This window comes from Parus major, chromosome 4 (genome assembly GCF_001522545.3).
Source record: "Parus major isolate Abel chromosome 4, Parus_major1.1, whole genome shotgun sequence".
NCBI lineage: Eukaryota > Metazoa > Chordata > Aves > Passeriformes > Paridae > Parus > Parus major.
This window is the reverse complement of record NC_031771.1, coordinates 51,077,149-51,098,477: the sequence shown is the minus strand read 5'-3', so window position 1 is coordinate 51,098,477 and position 21,329 is coordinate 51,077,149.

The following is a 21,329-nucleotide window of genomic DNA, read 5'->3' as shown; positions in this document are numbered from 1 at the left end:
CCTCCTGGGGACAACTGATTGGCCTTCAGGACTGATGCAATTTACAGCCTTCTTGATGAGTTTGCAAATTATTCCACAGTTTACTAATAGTTTGATTTAGGGGAAGGAATATTTCAAATAAGGGCTTCGTGGATGGGTCTAATGGCTTATGTACACACAAACATTACTCCAGGACAAAGTAAGGCACAAGCTTAAATAAAGAACAGTTCTTGTACAATGATTCCTAGTGTGAAAACATTCCCTGTAGCTGAAGTAATTCCTTTTCCAATTCTTAGTTTGAAGTGCTTCCAGAGTGTTTAGTGTAACAATACCTGTATTGGTCCCGTCACACAGAAGCACATAGAGATTAATTTTTAATCATTGCTCAGTTGAGCTGGTTTTAGCTGGTCACCTTACAGGTGGAAAAATCCATGTCCAAAATGTCACACCTGTCTCAGCATATATCACTAGACCTGCCTGGCTGGCATTGCTTTCAAACATGTGTAGTTAATTGGGTAAAGAGAGTAGAGAGGACCAGAAACCTGGGTATCACAAATTGAGGGAGAAAATGGTAAACAGTGGAGAAGGAGGTGCAAGCAGCAGCTCTCTGTGGTTTCTCTACTGAAGGTTTGCATGTTATTCAGTTGCACCAAATTATAAAGTTGGTCTTGAAACTCATGTGTTCTGGATTCCAGATATTGAAAGGAAGAAAAAAAAAGTGGTAAAGAACATGGTGATTGATTGGAACCTGGACTCTAATTACAGGTAGATAAAGGAGCAAAGTTCTGGTAAGAGCACAGTAACAAAAAAAACAACTGTCTTGACACCCCCTGTTGAGATCTTGTACTGAAGGCTGTTGCATGATTCACCCCTAAAATTATATTTCCTGGAGTTCCTACAATTTTAGAACTACTATTGTGGATCTTTGAAACTATCTATCTATCTATCTATCTATCTATCTATCTATCTATCTATCTATCTATCTATCCAACAAAGATTGAGTTATCTTTGATTTAAATAATTTAATAACCAACATGCAGCAGGACTCAAGGTCTGTCTTTGGAATACTTCTAGGAGGCATTTTTAAGGCCAGAAGGCATATTTACCTATCCATGTAATATAGATGTATCAAGTATGCATGGCTACAGTATTCACAATTTACTGGTAAATTTGAAAGCAATTCATGTTAAACAAGTATGCCATCCAATTTCTTTCCAACAGAAGCCACTCAAAATTAAATAATGCTTTGCCTGTCCTCATAATTATTTACATTTTTACTATCTTTAGGTAGTTACAAGCTTATAGCATTGCTGGGACTCCTATTCCTATTATACTTTATAAAACTATCATTCACTGTAATGGATTTTTTCCTTGTCTCTTGCTTCTCTTGTTAATTTGTGTGCTTGTAACATTCAGTCTATTTGTAGTGCCACTTCCCATTTGTTATGACTCCCAATGTAATTTATTATACATGCAACTAATATGTGTGATTTTTAATTGCTACATTTACTTTATCACTCAATCAGGATGGCTTTTAGCCAAATATTTTCTTGATTGTGAAAGGAATTTATTTGGTCTAATCCCAAAATATACATCTATATTTAGAAGGCTAGCAGTAAGCTTTAAAGAAAACCTCATTTACACAAACAAAAATACGAAAAAAAATTTATCCAAGACTAAATAGAAGAAAAATATATTTTCCTGTTTTGTACAATGTATCTACATACTGTTGCACCAGAATGCTACATCTAGAAAAATTAATTTATGGGTGAAAATATATAATTGCATGTTAAATACAGTTCGTATTATTCTAAGTGTAAAATATGAAACCAAGTATTAAGAATCATTAGTGGTATGTGAAAATTAAAGTCTGTATGCAACTGAGGATTTCTTATCTGCAAGTTGAATGTAGAGAGTTCATTGGATTTCTAAGACCAGTCATTGGGGACTGGACAAATGATATTTACACTCTTAATTATCCAGTGAGATTAGTGTTTGTGGTCTCTGTAAGTAGGTCACAAACATAGCAATGAAAATTAATTGTGCTATGGAATAGCAATGATTCATATATTTTCTAATCATAATTCTAGTAGTATTTTAAAGATAAGCCTCCTTAAATATTTGATTTTTAAGAAGATCTATTAACAACATTTAAATGATACTTTCAAAACAGAACAAAACACCACTCTCAGTGGAAGCAATTTCTCTGCATTTATCCGATGTTACTTCGCAGTACAATTACTTCCATTTTCAGAGATATGCAGAGTCAGCACCCCATCACTTGTGCTGTCTGTCAAAAATATATGCCCCCTACTGAATTTTGTTATTTTTTTTTAAATATAGTGAATGGGAAGATACTGTGTATCACCAAGAAAAAATTCTGAGCCTATTTTTTAAATTAGCTGTGGTGCCATTTCAATAGAAATATGCTGGGCTTTATGTCCACATATGTAATTGTTTTTCACTATGCTTCAGAGTTCATTACTCTGTGATGTTCTTGCTCTTAGACACGCCTTATAACAGTGCTGGCACACCGTGATGCTCTGCAAATGTCAGCAAAGACTCCTGCCACATGCTGTAGCTGCTGACTTTTTTCTTCATTTTCTCCATAAACATTAGTTTCAAAATCACAACATTTTAAGGCATTACCAGCCTCCATGGGTTTATTCTTTCATTACACCCATTCATTTTAGTTATTACGTTAGTTCAATTTCCACAGTCATAGTTACACTAGTGTATCAACATTTCCCACTTCAGTTGTTTTCAGTGCATTAAAAATTAGTCATAAATACTTTTTCATGATCAAATTTGGCATAACTTGCTTTACAGGTCAGGCAAACACATTTTTCTTTCACAGATTAAAAGCAAAATCTGCTTGATCATATTCAAGCCATTTCATTAGTTGGAAAACATTTAGGTTTATTAATCTGGAAACACCATGACAAGTTCTGCTGTTATTTATACTGCTGTTAGTCCAGAGTAACTCAACTGTATTCAGTAGATTAGTCTGAATTTGTACCCATTTTTATAAAAATGGTAAAAAACTGACCCCTTTTAACTTAAATAAATAATGGGTAATGGAAAAAAATAAATGGAAGGCAAAGAAAGAGATTAATTAGAAAAAAAATTGCCTGTTCATTGAATGGTCAAAATGAGTGGTGCTTTGATTGCAATCCTTGCCCCAGGAAGGAAGGAAGGCAATTCCCAGTTATAGTATTTCCAGTTCAGAGGGGAATTTAATTTATTTTTACTTGAATTACTGGATACCAAGAGGAAACTGATGTCTTGAGGAGCAAAGCTGCCTTGCCTGAATAAGCATTTACTTTCACATATGGAAAGAGTGGTTAACCTATAAAGAGGGTTTCTGCACTATGTCTAGTGACAAACTAGTCAGGACACCAGAAAACCTTGAAATTAAGTATTTTAAAGATCAATAACCTTTCACTGGTTCTAAAGGCATGCTATAAGATCAAGAGCTACCATGGAGAAGTCTTCTCAAGTGCGTGTATTGCTCATGAACACAATGCTTGTGTTCATGCTACAATGCAGCCACAATGACATTTTAGATTACTTTTGATCCAGGTTGCTTACCTTAAAGCTAAGTTTTCTGTAAAAGTGGATCAGACTTATCATGTGGAAATAGCTCCTCTGTAGGTTTTTAATGTGGCAAATACTGGAGCACCATTTGTTACCAGGAGCGTTTCAGACCACTGCACATTACTCAGAGGATTTCAGGATTCCACCACTTTATAAATCCTTGAATTAAAATTCCTCTAAGGTAAGCTATGGCAGTCTTGATGTAGGTGGGTGGGTTAAATGTTCTTTCTATCTCCTAAAACCCAACAGCTTTGCCAGGTGACAATAGCTACCTCTGCTACTGAGCTGTGCTTCTTGGCACCTTCTGGGATTTCTGCATAGTCATATATCTCTCTGACAAGGATATACCTGCTGCCTTCTGTTTGATGGCTATGCCACTGACAGATTCCTTCTCCAAAATCCAGCAAGGAAACCCTTCCAACCCAAATGAAGATCAATCGCTCTGCACCTGAAGTTTTGATAAATACTTTGATCATCCAATAATGACTAATTGCTTTAGGGGAGTGCAGTAATTCTGATGACAGCCATTTATCAAACAAGGGAGAAGACAAACTTGGACGTTTACAGTGAAGTTAGCCATCCCACTTTACTAACTGTGGTTTGTTTCATACAGTGTAGGTCAGCAAAGAGAGCCTCTATACCCTCTTCAAATTAATGAGTAAACCTCTCTGAAGCCTAAGAAGGAGCACAGTGTGAATGTTGCTGCAAATGATGTTCCTTGTCTGCACAGTCTCTGTCCTCACCCAGTTTGTTTGATTTCTGAAGGAGATTATCAAAAGACATTGATAAGAGATGGCCAAAGCACATTGCTGCTTATAGAAATGGTTTCCACATCTGCAAATGGTGAGCTCCTCCCACTTTTTGCTTTCTTCTAAAACCCACCTGGCTAAAATAACCATGAGTACTTCATGTTATGCCCATGAGAAGGTGAATCCAGATGTGAGAGATACAGGAGCTGCACTTTTCCTCCTATGCTGAAATGGCTGTGTCTCAGATATGGGCCTCTCACCAGCGGTCACTGACTCTGGGGAGTCTTACTTGCCAAAGTAAAGCCAGGGTTCTCCTTGCCTTTTGCTGGAAATATTGGAATTAACTGCTGCTCTGGCTAGCTTTGCCACGAAGTGCAGGTCACACTTCAGCTGCAGTATCCAGGCTGACCTGCGGGTGGAAGACCTGCAGAAGGAAAAGAGACGCACAGAGGCAAGTTTCTGAAACACTGAAAATCCAAGAACGTTACCAAGACCCATATACAGTCTCACTCTGGAGAATATTTTGGAGGAACTATCTTGCTGTCCTCTACCAGAGACAAGGACCTCTTCTAGTAGTAGCTGTGCTTCTATCCTCTCTTGAGGTGTCAGTGAACTCAAGAGAGTGACCAAGTATCAGCTGCACTTTGTGGTCTATGGAAAATGTCTGGCATCCCTCCCTTGGATGTGTGCAGTGGTGGCTGAAATTAATACATCAGTCCATAAGCTGCTGTGTTAGTTCATGCTATGAGAGCTAAGGAGGAAATGCACTACCTCTTCTGTCATATCCATGCACCAGAAGGCATTGCAGGCAGTGGCTATAATCTTCCAATTACCACAGGAAAACTGAGAAGGACTGGGGGATAGGAACCCCTGGACATAAGAGGCAATGAGTATTCACTCACAGCCTCTTTGGTCAGCTTACCATTGGATCCATGCTGTCTCCTTACACTCCTTTATGTACCTGCCAGTGAGGAAGCAACTTAGCTGAAGCCCACAAGATTTCATGCTATGCACAGGCAAGGGTGAAATGTTTTCAGTTTTAGTGTGATAACCATAGAGGCTGGAAGCCTCAGAGAAAAACTGCATTGCTTTGAAAGGAGAAAAGACTGTACTTGATCTTCCTTTGCATAGAAACTGCCTCTGGAGCCTGCTGGCCATAGTATCCAATACTCAATCTTCATCTAAGCAACCTCCATGGAGTTTTGAACTGCCACATGCACTTAGAAAATCGAAGTCAGATTTCAAATGCTGTGAATTGTTGTCACCCTGCAGGTCAAATACCTGGAATAGAGGAACATCTATGGCAAGGATATTTTAAAGCTGTATGCATATATCACATGCAAGGCTATCCTTGTTACACCTTGATAATAGATTGGGCACTATATTTAGGCAGTAGCTGATGTGAACTTAACATGTCCCAAGACAGTTCTCAAATCAAGCTTTATATACATAGGTATATAAATCACTTGTTACCTCTAGTAAAAGTGTTCTGATGAACACATTCAGATTCCAAGCCTTGGACTTTACTTTCTAAGGTTGCTGGTTATTATTCAGCCATATTTTCATGGCATTGAGCATACTGTTCCTCAGAGATCAATCTATAAAAGCCCTAACCTCATTCTTGTTAACAAGGTGTTGATGCTATAGGAAGTATGGTGGGGAACAAAGAAAGAAAAAAAAGTGCATGCATGAATATTCCTGTTATAATTCCTGTATAATTTCTATCATAATGATAGATAAATAAATAGATAATACTGATAGAGCTAGCAAGCCAACAACTCTAATGGAATCCTGTTAGACTAGCAATAGCCTCATCTGACAGCTCAGAGCAACCACAGACCTGAGTGGTTGTAACTTCTTTGCCAGCCCTGTGTTCTGGACACAGATAGACATATTACACACCTGGTTCTCTCCTAGTTTGGGCAGCATAATGATTCCTGGTAAGCCAGACAACAGAGCTGAAAAAAACAGCTGAAGATTTGGGTGGGAACACGGTGTGAGGCCTCTTTCTTAGGCTCTCCTTGCTTGCAGACACTGGTTTTGCCTTGAAAATCAACTTTTGCATAGCATGGTTAAGGCACACTAAAGTGATTACATTATGAAGGATCTAATCAATTGAGATCCTTGGATATAAACAAGCATCCTTTGTTTATGGCAAATGAAATTATGTGAAAACCATTGTCCATGGTTTAACTAAGCACCACACAGCTATTCACCCACTCCATCCACCAGTGGGATGGGGAGAGAATGAGAAGGGATAAAAGTGTAAAAAAGCTTGTGGGTTGAGATAAGAACAGTTTAATAATCAAAATGATATAATAATAAAAGTTTGTGAAAAGTAAGGAAAAGACGGGAAGAACATAACAAAGAGAGAGGAAGATAAAACCCCAGAAAGACTAATGATGCAAATGAAAACAATCACTCACCACGAACCCACTGGTACCCAGCCAATCCCCAAGCTGCAGCCCACCCACCACTTCTTCCTCTTCCATTTTTATATGCTGAGTGTGATGCTGTCGGGTATGGAATATCCTTCTGTCACAGCCATGCCTCCTTCCAATATCTTGTGCACCTCCAGGCTGCTCACTGATGGGATGGGGTGAGAAACAGGAAGGTCCTTTGACACTGTGTAAGCACTGCTCAGCAGTAACTACAACATCTCTGTGTCATCAACACTGTTCCCAGCACAAATCCAAAGCATTGTCCCACATCACCTACAATAAAGGAAATTTAACTCTATCCCCATAAAAACCTCCACAATCTAATGGATTTTCTAGAATCCTCCCCTTCTCCATCCTCCTGCCTTATAAACCTTCATGAACTGATATTTGTGTGCTCCTATTATCATAAACTTCCTAGAATCTGAAGGTCATGGAAAAGCATGTCATCATTAGAAGGACAGGCAGAAAACCATGCAAAGACTAGGCAAACTGACTCACAGGCTGAGAATATCAGTGTCTCACAGTCCTTTCCCTTTAAAAGAGGGAGATACAAAGATGATCAGTTCCTCCCTTAGTTATTTGTACTGAACCAAGGTGTTCTTGGTGCAACGTCTTGGCAGAGACTACCTGTTTGGGCTGCAAGTTTAATGATGACGGCCAGTAACCTATGAGTAAGAAGAAATTGCAAGAATGGAACAAATGTATCATCAAACTTTCCTGAGAATATTCTCAAAGCCTTCAGCAGTCAGCAGGCTGTTTCCTGAGACAATCATAGAGCTTGCATTCTCCACATTTTATTTTATAACACACCTTTGTTCATGACACGATGCGATACATGCGATACAATCTCACATAGCTGGCATAGTCACCTTTGTGCAGCACACACTCCCCAGCCCACGCTGGTTTGACTTTTACTGTTTCAGTCCCCTTAGCAGCAAGCTTTTGTGAAATGGCTTTTTTCTTACAGGAATAGCTATGGGTGGAAGAGCAGTGTGTAGCACTGTGGGTGCCCTCAGTTGGCACACAATCATTCATCCCCTTGCATAATCAGTTTATGTTTCAAAGACTTCTCTGTTGCGCTTGTTTTTGCCCACATATTGCATGTTTATATGGGTTCAAGACTGTGCAGTAAGGCTGTCTAACACTATTCCCATGGTTTGGCTCCCTGATGGGCAGAAGTAAAGGTCTTAAAAGCAAATTTGCAGGATGTTCTCCTATGACAAGTTCTGCCTCATTCTCTTATAAACAGAACTAAAGACAAATGTACAATAACTCTGGATTCCAGTACTTCAGGGGCATTTGCAGCACCCAGAATCATATCTCTTGAAGGGCCAGGCATCCTCCTGCTCATTGATTGCTACTTTTTCTGCAGCTACTCCTACTTCCATCTTTAACATCATGTACAAATAAAGAACAAAAAACTAAAATACAGGAAAATACATCACACTTTAGAACACTTTATTTTTGAAATAAAGCTATGTAATCTGCCATCTCCAGACATCTCCAAAGCTGATGCTAATCAGCAACATTAGATATTAAAACACTGCTATTCCTATATTAAAGACAGACAAACAAAAAACTCAAACCAAACAAAACCCAAAACCAAACCAACAACAACCAAAAAACCCCAACCAAAACAAACAAACAAACAGACAAATAAAAACCCAAACAAACAAACAAAAATAGCATCAAGTAAAAAAAATAAGAGGAAAGGCAGCTCAGTGCTATAGGGCAGTAATCAGCAGCTTTTTTTTTTTTAACTCAACAGTAGATCAGGGAGAAAAATGTCATGTAACATATGTACACCTCAGTTTTCCATTCTGCAAAATGTGAATTGAAAAACTAAGCTCTACTAGAAAGTCAAATTAAAAGTTTAAGTAATTCATGCAGATTAATTTATGGGCATTAACTATTAATAGAAGAGGGAAACAGGGTGCCAGCACTTCCTAATCTACATTATCACTAACATTTCTGTTTTGTGGCACATTTAGTAGAACACCTCTGTCACACTTAATATATAAGTGCATAATAAAAAGGGAGTCCAAGCCTTTCCAGAGCTGTTGCTCACAGTTGTTTAGAGCAAGGAGTAAAGAATGGTGCTCCTTGATCTTTTCTGTCACCTTGCCAGTTCTTGCTAGACTGGATGAGATATATTCCTATGAAATCCCTTCTCTGCTCTTACTATAGATCTTGGTATGTTTTGCAGTTACTTGAGTTCTTCAAAAGATCAATTTTTAAGGTTCCTGTGATCCAGTTATAATGATAAAATGTCCACTCCTCTACTTACCAAAGGAATATGCTGAGAAGCCAATCTGCAGGATGCAAAGGTTTGATTTGAGTAAGAACGTGCATGGGTGCAGTTAGAAGCAGCTAAGGCAAAAGCAAACTCCCTCTGCTCTGTATTCTGATTTGGAAAAGGTTAGGAAAAGAGAATGATACAAGGAGAAAGCTATGATAAATTATCTTTAAGTTCACACTCTCACTCTGCATTCTACATAGCCCTCAGGAGCATAAGTTAATGTTCCAGTAAGATGAAAAAGAGAGAGAGTTCTGGGAGCTGGTGCCACCTATATACACACTGAATATCAATGTCATTTATTTCACCTGACATGCTTACACAAACACGTTAAACTTCTAGAAAATTAGCTTTTCATCTTACTCTAGAAAGCTGAATTTAAGCTTTGGAAGGAAACCACAGAGCAATTATTTATTTGTTAGAAAGCTGGCTGCTTTTTGAAAGAGGGCACTTCTGAGAATAGCTACATTGATCGAAATTGTTTTGATCAGGCGACCAAAGGCTTTGGTTTTGGCATGGATTTTCTATTTATGTTTGCTCTTTTGGTTTTTCCTTAGCTTTTTCATCCTTTTCCTTCCCCTCCCTCCCACATGCTTTTTCTTGTTTTGCTTTTGCTTTTGGGTTGTTTTTTTCCTTACTGTTGCACATAGGAGATGCTCCCCACTTACTCACTTTGAAACTGAGCATCAGGATGAGTTAGCACTGCAGTGACAGTGCAGTTCAGCCTGGCTCTGCAGGCAACACCAGACACTGGCTCTCCAATCCTGCCTGCCTTCATCTCCTGGGTGCCAGGACACTTCCTAAAAATAGCACTGAGGATTTGCGATATGGTGCTTAAGATTCATGCTTGGACCACTGTTTAAGTGAAAGTAGCATCAGGTCCTTATTTCTCTTGGAATTGAACTCTGGTTTCCAGTTCACAAAAGCCAGCAAAGGGTCAGTGCCTTGCATTTCTCACTAGCCCTGGTTGTGTGACTTACAAATGAAGCCTCAGCAGCCTTAGTGCCTCCTGTGCCATCCTATCCCCATCTAGAAAATATTTTTAAATCTAAGCACTTTTTTTCTCAGAAGCAGGCGAGATGCAAGACAAAATAGCCATTTTACAACCACCTTTCAAACAATTGGAGAAATGTTTGCCAGCTAAGTTAATCCTCCTCTCTCCCCCTCACAGAAACATGTTGTATGAAAGTAAATTCCGCAATTAGTCACCAAAATCCTGTGATCACACCTGTCGTGCTTTGAACGCTGGCAGATGGTTCAGTCTCCGCGCTGTGACTGCACCTCCAGCCCCGCAGCGGGCGGCTGTCCCTGGCAGCAGTGGGCAGCAGGATGAGCCCCGCTCCCAGGGCTGCCCTGCACCACGGGCTTTGCAGCGAGGGCAGATTTCTGTGCAGGTGTAGAAATCTTCTGTGTGGGTACAGCCGGTAAAGGCCCCCCACAGCTGTTACCTGGCACCGCCGGCTACGGAAAGGGAGAGCTCTGCTTTGAGAAACGCAGTTTGGTCCCCAGATGGAAATTTTGTCTCAAGCTCCCATTGCCCAGGAACAGAAATAGGGATCAAAACCCTCTGCTAGGGACAGTTGTTAGTTGGATGTTGTTTGGCACAGCTGGCACGGTGGCATCGGGATGCGCAATCATCTGTAAAATCAAAGCAGGCCTTCCCTGGACATGATGGAGGGCAGTTGATCTGCTGTCTGCCTTCAGACATGAAGCAGTTAATACCAAGTGTTCATAATTAGACTTCATATTACCTCTCAATTTAGGTGAACGAGGAGCATTCACACCTCTCTCAGTGCTATTATTTCAGCATTGCTGGCTGGCAGACTCCACAAGACAGCAATGTATCCTTGTCAGAGGGACCAGCTGTCCCTGCTTAGGTGAAACAGTCCCTTTTTTGTCATTCTGTCCCATTAAAATAATTCATCAACTCAGATGCATTTTATTAGGGGCTAATGGTCCGACCCTGTTTTCCCTTCAAATGTCCCTATTAATTACTTCTACATATTGTTGTCTGTGTTATATGGTAAAATAACTTGCAACTTCTCTTTTTCTTAATTCTCGAAAACTGGGAGTAAAACATCTGAAAAAAATCCACAACAAATAAAAAACACTTTTTCTAAGACAAAACCTTTTTTGAGGTGGTAAATCACCACTGAATTATTTTGTCTCTCTAAATACATTGCAGTTAATTGCTTTTTTGGGCAGATGTCTATCACTACCTTCCTCTGAATGGAGTCCAAGCAATGCACTCATATATCACAGACCCTATGTTGGGAGCATCCTGCTTCCAGTTTTTTTGGGCAGCACTTAAGTAGACAAAGAAAAGGAAGGTTAGGAATCAGTAACTTTAAAAATAAACATTTTAAGTTGAATACCACGTGTTGAAAATATTAAATATTTTATGGCATACAGTAAAGCTCTCTAGGTAATGCCTGGAAGGGTCCATAATCATACCAAAGCAGATAAAATGGAAGGCTAGATAAAATTTTCAGCTCACTGAAATATTTTTTTTTTAGCAGTTAGTGAGCTACATTTGAAGAGACAAATTATTTTCTGTGTTCATCTAGGTTTTGAAGAAATCCTCAAAAAAGGAAATCTCCACTGTTGCTTTGAATGCCACACAAGCTAGTTACAAAATTTGTAGTTACCTTGTGCAAAGTGGCCGTCACAAAGCACAGGCTGGATGTGGCCCCTTAGAATAGAATGGCACCTTTAATTATTTTCAGGAAGTAAGTGGCATTGTTTAAAAATCCATTTGATATATTCATAGGGTAGATGTATCCCCTGTATGTCAGACTAGTCAGAAAAGGCAGCATGTGCTTTCAGTCCTCATTACTAGACTTCCTGTACCTAACGTGGGCATGAATGAAATGAAAGTCAATGAAATCAATGTGAAGAAGTGTCACTGTTAGATATTTACATTGCTCACCTGTTGCCACTCTCTCTTCTCTTGTATAGCTCAACCTGTGGGACATTTCCTTTGCATCAGAAGTTTTGAGTAGATACACACTAAAAACGGGAAACACGATGGATTCCCTAAAGCAGCCAGCATTAATCCCTGTTGGACAGGTACCACAGCTCTCTGTGGCATTCCTGTTGATAAAACAGGGGCTTCAAGCCACGTAAGGCTCACAAAGACTGAGCTTGCTTTTACTGAATACCAGGGTTTTCCTTAAACCATCCTTCCTCATAAGGCAGCAGTTCCCTGCCTCCAGCAGAGAGGATGCCGGATGGGACAGACACGGCTGGGTTTATAGCTGGTTTCCTCACATCCCATATGTTTCTCAGCAAGACGGAAGAAGTGGCTCATTATTCAGAATATTGAATGATGCCCAGATTCATCAGTCAGTTCTTCATGAAAGGCTTTATTTTCTCTGCTACTAAGGGGGTTCAGTTCTAATCTAATTCTTGTGTTTCTTTCAAGAGGATCGTTCTCTCTATAATAAAGGCATAGCTAAACTATCTCAAGTGATGCAAAATCATTGGTATTACATAAAAGAAGCCAAAAATCAAGATGGACTTCCTAAAGTGAATCACACGTATACAGGCTGAGGTAAAGAAATTTTTTCCTGCCATATTTTCTGTTTGTCTCCAAGCCATTTCTTGGAAATTACACATGTAAAAGTGCAGGCCTAGTTATGTAAGTATAGATACATGCACACATATCATATATGGCTTAGATTTGTTCTCCTTTACCACAGTTTTTGTTACTGATAAGTACTAAGTATTTTTCTGTACTTTACACTCTCAGAATCCCAAAGGACTCTTAAAGACATATATTTATACCAGGCACACTCACCTTCCTCTCTGTGAAACAAGAGAACTTTCCTCACTGCCCTCATGTAGAGGAAAACTGGCATTTTCCTCTATGATATTCAACTCATACACAGTCTTGGATATTCTATCTTTTTAATTAAATTTATTTATTTACTTGGAAAGTAGTACCACTGGGGGCCAGAGATTTTCTGTGGTTTTAGTGAAATGCCATAGAGTCTTTAACTTCCACCTGAAGAGCCATCAAAGACAAACAGAAAGGACCTTGGGTTTAATGTCTCATCTAAAGGATATTCTAATGTGTTGGCCTCATTATTCACAGCAGAAAAGGCCTTTGTCATGGTCAGATGGCTTTAATGTGTTTCGTATGCTACATAAATTCAAACTTGATGGCTCATTTATTTGTTGGATTGCAGCGTTATTCAACCTAAATGAAGCCTTAGTATTTACTAATAATTTGGGCTCTGGCTGCTGTTTACTTAAGCAAGCAGTGTCCACTGTCTCCTCTGTTGTCTATATTAAGTTTGGACTCTACTAACTCAAAGAGTATTATAGAGAGGGAAAAAAAATTGCAGAGAAAATAGCTTTTCATTTGGGGACAATTATTTATCTTAGCCTTGAAAAGATTAGTATTCCAATATTGCAGTTTCTGACATCAATTTTCTCAGTGTCAGAAACAACTCAGACTTCATCTAAGCTTCAAAGTACCCCCATGAGAAAGTGAGTCATCATTATCAACATTTTGAAGAAGGGCAAATTGGAGGTAAGAGGAGGCTAGACTCCTAATACCATGTCAAAAGAAAGACTAAAATGCTTAGAGAATATGAATCTGTCTTTTAATCTTAGGACCGTATTTCCTTTTGTGACATGACAATATTCTTTGATAAAGCTACATACAGCAATTATCAACACCAGAAGTGTTCAAAACACAGATTTTTTTCTACTGTCTGAAAAATGAGACTGTAGGGCTGTAATGAGGAGCTATGTAACTATGTGATTACATAGAGTGTGCATGCTCTATTTTACCTTGTAGAGAAACTTAACTTTTGATGTGAGGTTTCTTAAAATCTAAATTTCATAATGAAATTCTAGTTGAACTCTCCCAAAGCTGATTTTAAAATCCTCACCCATCTGGACATTGTGCTGAGAGCTATCTTACCATTAATTTTACCCATTAAATCAGAGAAACCCCTAAGAATCCTACTGTTCCATCTTAGATCCAGTCAAAAACATGAGTAAATATCCATAGCCAAGGCAAAAGATACTCATCCTTCCTGCAGAAACAGACAAGTGGAATTTAATAAACTGAATAGCCACACTCAGGGAAGACTTCATAGCCATCTCTGAGCTAGGAGAGGTGGGAGGTTTAGATTGGATATCAAAGATTCTTCTCCCTGAGGATGGTTGGGCACTGGAACAGGATCACCACAGAAGTAGTCACAGCACCAAGTCTGACATGACAGGACTCCAGAAGCATTTGTTCAATGTTCCCAGGCACACGGTGGGATTTTTGGAGTGTCCTATGCAGGGTCAGGAGTATGACTTTTACAATCCTTGTGGCTCCCTTCCAATACAGGTTATTCTGTGAGTCTATGAAAGCTCAAATTGATGATGGGATTCAGAGTGGAACAGGATTATGACTAATTCACAGCAAGGAAATACAGAAATCTAGTATAAACAGCAAATGTTCATTTATGCTACTAATTACAATTTCAAATTATATACGTGGACTTGAATTTTCCCTTTTCTTGTAGACCCAAGTGGGGAATAACTTTAAAACTAGAAAAAAATAATTTTTCTGGCACTGAACATGGGCATTCTTGGGCCAGTTCTCCCAGTCAAGTTTTTACTATGAAACAGCTGCTGCTTGCTGGATCTTCAGCCAGTTAATAATTTTCCACTCTACCAAATAACTTTTTGAGTGCTTTATTAAGTGATTAGGAATCTGCTCATATAAATCAAGTGGACTTTATTATTCCAGCAGCAGTAATTCAGCCCTGTAGCAGAAGGAAATGTATACCTGGAAGTACAACACAAATTCCTTACTCAATATTCTTCACTTTTCTCTTGGACTGGCAAACTGCATTATATGTGACTCACACCCCTGTTTTCTGTTGTTCCTCTCTGTACAGGGCTATGCCAGCATCCAGCCTTGCAGGGGTATTGGGGCTGGCTGAGATGGAGCTAATTTTCCTCAAAGCATCTTGTATGGTGCTTTTGTTTGGATTTACGACCAAAACACTGTTGATAACACAGAAGTGTTTTAGCCACTGCTTAGCAGTGCTTACAACAGAGTTAAGATCTTTTCTGTCTCATCCCACCCCATCAGCAAAAGCAGGCTGGGGTGCACAAGGAGCCGGGGGGGACACAGCTGACCCCAAGCGACCCAAGGGATATTCTACATCCTGTGGCATCATGCTCAGCAATAAACAGAGGGACTGAAGCATTTCCAAAGATGCTGTTGCAGGCAGTGCTGGGCAATGGTCTGCTGGTGAGCAGTGACTGCTTTTTCATCACAGGCTCTCTTTGCCCCTATGTCCCACCTCTGCTTAAATTGTCTTTATTTCATCCCATGGGTTTTCTTGCTTTTTTTGCCCTTCCAATTATCTCTGCCCTCCTGCTGGAGGGGAGCAAATGGGTGCACAGGAGCTTCCTATCAGGGAACACAACACAGCAGGGTACAAGTTGTCATGCGAACTGTTCATAGTTTCTGGAAATTTCCTCAGTCACTTTCCACTTGAAAGAAGAGTAGAAGTTTCCTCCTCAGTAGGAGGTTGGGTGATCTCTGTTGAGCAAGTTCATCACTGTGAGGAAATGGTGTCTCCAGGGTCACATTATTTATTATTCTTCATCAACACCCTCATCTGATTTCTTGCTTAAAGCTCTCTAGCTTGAGTTAGCCCCTCACTCACAAACACACCAGTATAGTGAAATTTACAGAGTTAATGTCATCATAATCTCATGCCTTAGGAGTAGCAAGTTTGTTTAAGATCTTGGTGTCATATACTAGGAATATGCAAGTTATAAAAGCATTAGATATTTTTACTATATTTGAAACTAACATTGAAGTACACACCTTGTATATTTATTTTATTTTGTTGTCTATAACATGTACCAGCAGTGGAAAAGGATTCTGAAGTGAACAAGTCATTGGGATATTTGGGATTTTATGGTGAGGTACCTCTTCCACAACCATTACACTTTTCCCAGTGAAACTATTATACATAGTTTGCACTGAGCCAGTTTTACACATCATGAACGTGACCTGTCCTTGGCATGGTGAGAGACGTGGGCCTTGCCATGGTGCAGCTCTGTATCTGCTTCAGGATCAGATGTTTCATAACAAGCACAGCAGAGCTTCCAGTAGAATTACTCAGGCATACTCCTGTTAACAAAATTTGGTAATCCTCTAATAAAAACATCCAATCCATATCTGGCTTCTACCATGTCTGACCTAACCTTATAATCCTCAAATTTAATAACATCTGCAGGTTTGGGGAATAAAGTCTTGTAAGTGACAACACAGATGGGAGGGAGACCTGGAGGCTGAAGATGGAAAGAAGGTTTGTAACAAAATCAAGGGACAAAGAAAATGGATTTTTATCCTTTCTTTGCCCCCCTGCATCTATTAGAACAATTTCTGATGCATTCAAAGGATTGCTTTCCCTTCAAGAAGGTTACAGTAAAATATTTCTGTGTTTTTATTCTTTTTTTTGCAGGCATGCTAATGCTGAGAGTAGCGACAACAACCAATCCAAGGATTTCTTCATGTGCCCTGGAAAACAGCTGGTTATCCTATTTAACTGGAACTGAAAGACTCCACATTCATAAAACCCCCCAGCAGGAGCCTTATTTTGTACAAATGCGTGCAAACTTCAGGGGGGAAATCTGCACCAGCGTACCTCATTATATCTAATGGAATACTATTAAGAACTCCATGCCCTATGAGTTGAAAGCCTTTCTGTAAGCAGGTGGCATTCTCAGTCTTGCCTATTAATGCAGACATCGCAGCTGATAAAAGCAGAGTGCCTTCATGTGTTTGCCTCCTATCTATCCTCTGCTTTTCTAGAGCCAAACATCCAGTTTCAGAGATGCTCAAATCCTTTGTGCTGCTGGGCTGGATCTAGTGAGATTCTCCTGGTTGGAAATCAGAACCCACAGAACCATGCTGCACCTCTGTGGAGATCTTTAAACCTGGCACCACCGGGGAAGGTTTTTGTTCCACTCCACAGTTAAAAGAAAGAAAAAAAAAGAATGTAAATATAAACAATACTAAGAGCATCTTCAGCTAGAAGTGACTATTCCTACAAGCTTTTACTTAAAATGGCCCCTGATTTTAGTAATTTATTTATTTGCAAATTAATCTTCCCAGAGGAGGAATTCAGGCGCAAATATTTACCTCAGATAAAACCTTCAGAGTTTTCAAAATATTTGTGTTAACATTCTCAAGGTGAATAATTTAACAATTTAAATCTTTTTATGTAATTTTCCTAAAAATGGCTCACTCATACTGTGGCCCATTTGAGAGTACAAGAAAACAATATTAATGACTTCCACTAAAATGTCAAAATGATTTTAAACAAGGCAAAAAGTGGTTGTGTTCTTAATCCTGAACATCTGATCTCCAAAACCATTTTCCATGGGAGAATTTAAACACATACACAGGCTTACAAAAGCTGCACAAAACTAAGAGGTGTTAAGGTCAGATGAGGGCTGGAACCTCTGAAACTTCAGAGTTTAAATAGGATTTAGGAGTCTGTATTTTCACCAAGAGAACAAAATTGGATATAATGAACACACATTGTTAAACTTCATCAGTCTCTCAGGGTTTCAGTTATTCTCAAAAAAGTCAGCCACTGGGAAAAATATGGCTAAAAGGGGGGGGGGGGGGGGCAGTTTACCATAAAAATTATTTTTATTCTGTAAAAGGTTGCATTTTTCAAATTTTATAATTTCTGCTGTTCTGAAAGATACAAATTCAAAGGTTTTACAACAAATTGTTTTAGTAAGTACTCAGAGGCTCAGGCTTCAGACTCATTGAATGACACCATTTTCAGTGGAGGTGGGTATCTGACATAGATAAGCCATACCTTTTTTTATTATTTTATCCTATAGTAGCATACCATGCCATTTGAGGTGAAATAGCTGCTCTGAGAAAGGCTCCAGGAGTTCAAGGGCTCTCCTGCACCTTGCTGTGTTCAGGGATGAGGATCCTCCCGGATGCTGCTGAGTGCTGACTCCAGCAAAAGCCCAGGGCTGTCTCCATCCAGGGCCAGTAACCAGCCCCTGCCTCCACACACACTGCCCTTTGCTGGGCTCTCACCAGAGCAGGAGCTGCTCCTGGTGTTAAATCCAGATGGGCTTTTGTCCTCCTGAAACAGGACTGCTCTCAGCTTCTGCTGAGCTCTAGTGCAGAGCAGAGCCCACAGTGCCTGCAGGATTTTAACGCTAATGGGGTCTCTCATATGGGGCACAGGAGCACCAAGATCCTCCTGAATTGGTAAACAAAGCATCAAGGTATTTCACTTTATCTAGTGACTTGGCAAACACCTATGATTCTACATTTAAATGCAAACTTAAGAATTAGTTTAATTTTCCTGGTTTTGGCAAGGTGTGCTTTCAGTATTGGCAATTGTAATGAAGTGGTGAGGAACATGGCTGAACTGGGAGATTTTCACAAACAGGTGCTGCTTGCAAGAAATAAGAGGGTCAGAAATGGGAACCTCTGGAAATTTATTTAGTCTAGCTAGCATGAATTAACATAATCCTTGTTTCTATTGGCTCTTTTGGTAGAAGGGAGTAAGCAATGTGGGGATGTACACTTAAATGGTGGCTTTTTGTTAGTTTTTGTATGCTTAAGGTTTCAGACACTACTTAGTGCCAGGCAGCTCTTCAAAGACATTTTGCTTCTCCCAGGGTAATGACAGTAATGAAGATTCTTTGAGATAGGGCCAGTAAATTATTTTGGTTCCTATGAGGTCTGAAAATTCTGTAATGACAAGTGTAGCTTAATCCAGGAGTCACAGCCACAGAAAAACCTCTAAAAGAGGCAAACTTCTTGCTTTCACCTGAAAGGGAATGGATAGAATGTCAGAAAGAGAAATGGATAAAAGACATCAGGAACTTTTTATTTCCTTTTTACAGCAGAATAATCAGTCTTGCATATAGAGAAGTAGGTGAGTATCTGAACAAACTTTGCTAAATATCTTAACTACTCTCTCATGACATTCTTACACACAAGCTGGGGAAAATACCAGTCTTGATCACATTCTTATAAAGCAGGTATGGGGATGGCAGGAAATCTGTGCCAGTTTGGAAACTGTCAGTTCCCAACAGGGAAAGCAGCCTGCCTTGGGTGTAGAAGTTCGTCTATTCAGCTTTATTCAGCCCTCCTGTTAATGACGTAAATGACGGAACAAAAAGTAAACTGATTAAATTCACAACTGACACCAATCTGGAGGAGCTGTAAATACACTGTGAGGAAGGATTAGAATTCAAAATGTTCATGACAAGCTGAAGAAATAAGAGGTGGGGAAATAAAGGAGATAACTCTATTAAGACAATAATAAAATCCCATACATGGCAGAAATAGCAGCTACTGAAATATAAAATGGAAATAATTGCATAAGCAGCAGTTCTGCAGGAAAGGGTCAGGCAAAGATCACATTATGATGTAGAGAATAATATAGTCTGCATGACAAGCACGGTGGTAATTCTTGTCTGGCACAGTGGGGTGTTTGTGCCTTCTCTTCCAGGAAGAAGTACACAGTCCATAGGAAAAGGTGGTGTACTTAACACAGGAGCCTACAGAATTTAGGAGGAAAGCTTAAAAGAATTGGAAATGTTTACCTGAAAGATGGAGGAGCCATGGGTACAGAGTTATACTCTCCAGTCTGACTGAGGCTGTTACAAAGAAGGGAATAATCTATCCCTGTGTCTGTAGTGGGTACAATCAGAACAGTGGTTCCAATCTGCAGTGAGAACCAGGCTACAGAGCCAGAAAACCTGTACGAGAAAGCCAAGCCACAGCTGATGGCAGATTCTTCAGCAATGTTGAGTTTTAAAAACAGGATAGAGAAGCCTAAGACTTGGTTTACTAAGTCTTGATTGGTAAGGTTTGTTCTGGTGCCTCTAAATCCCTTTCAGGCCATAGCATAGACACAAACCAAGCGGTGATGATACACACAAACAGAAGGCAGGGTGTGGCCTGTTACCAATGGCTGTGTCTTTTTAGTACACTAAGGACAGAAATATCTGAAAATCATGCTCAGTTAATCTGTGATGATCATTAGACTACTGAGACAGCTGCTATTAAGTGTCATAAAAAGAGGAATTTATTTGTATTTAGTTATTTGTAGGTAACCACTGCTCATACATCTGACCTGACATAGATCCAGCTTTCCTATGGCTCCCGAGCTGCAAATGAAGCTATGCACAGAGCTGAAGTTGTGCAAATATGCACAATGTGTGCAATGTGCACTTTGAAATTTAAAAACCCCAAGATATTTCTATTTGTGGCCATTGAGCACTGAGCTTGAAAAAAGTCTTGTGTTTATTTCTTGCCTCATCTCAAACAGCAAACCCCTCATCACATTAATGCTACAAAGAGGAAAGGATAAACATTTTATAAAAGATCAGGGAATAAATGCAAACACAAATAATAACCTAAATTATCTAATAGCTGGGCTCCATCCCTACTTTTTATATTACATATTTATATTTTATATTCACATGTGAAGATGAAATTCTTTTAAATTAGGTTGACAGACTTAGAATGAGTTTTTGAATGCAGATTGTTCTGAAAGCTTACTTACAGATCATCTCTCCCTCACTCTCATAAAATGATTTCCTCAAAAGCTATTAAAGAGGAAGAATTTAAAGAATTTTTCAAATTGGCTGACACAGAGCAGTTTGACAGTTGCATGAGCTTCTATTTGCAAGAGAAATTATTCCCCAGAGAGAACAGTGCTATTTCCCTTTTGTTTATTTACTTGAGTTTTGTTACGGGTAATGCCCTGAAAAGTTGGAAATGCTTATAGCTCTTTTGTAAGAATATTATAAATGGATGCTTATCTCAGGCAGTAAATATTTTTATTTCTTTAAATAGAAATACCAAGTCAAGAAACAGGATTAAACAGGAAGAAGAAGTCACGACCAGCAACGGATTTTCCATTTGCTACAGCAAAATATTTTGTTTTCTCTCTTTTTTTTTTTTTTCCATAGCAATTGCAAAGTTTGTCCATCATAATTCCTGTGGGATGTGGTTCTGCCCACAGCCCAGTGCCAGCCCTGTCTTCCCCACGCAGGTGAAAAGGCTAAACCAGCTCAGCCCAGGGCAGAGCTGTGCCCTGCAAGCACCAGAGCTCCAAGAGAGCTTCACAGGTGGAGTCAGCAACAGGGCAGGCAGGGAACAGCCAGAGCCACCGCACCGTCCTGCCCCCCTGGCTGCATTGCTGCTTTCCTCATCCTGCCCCCCTGGCTGCATTGCTGCTT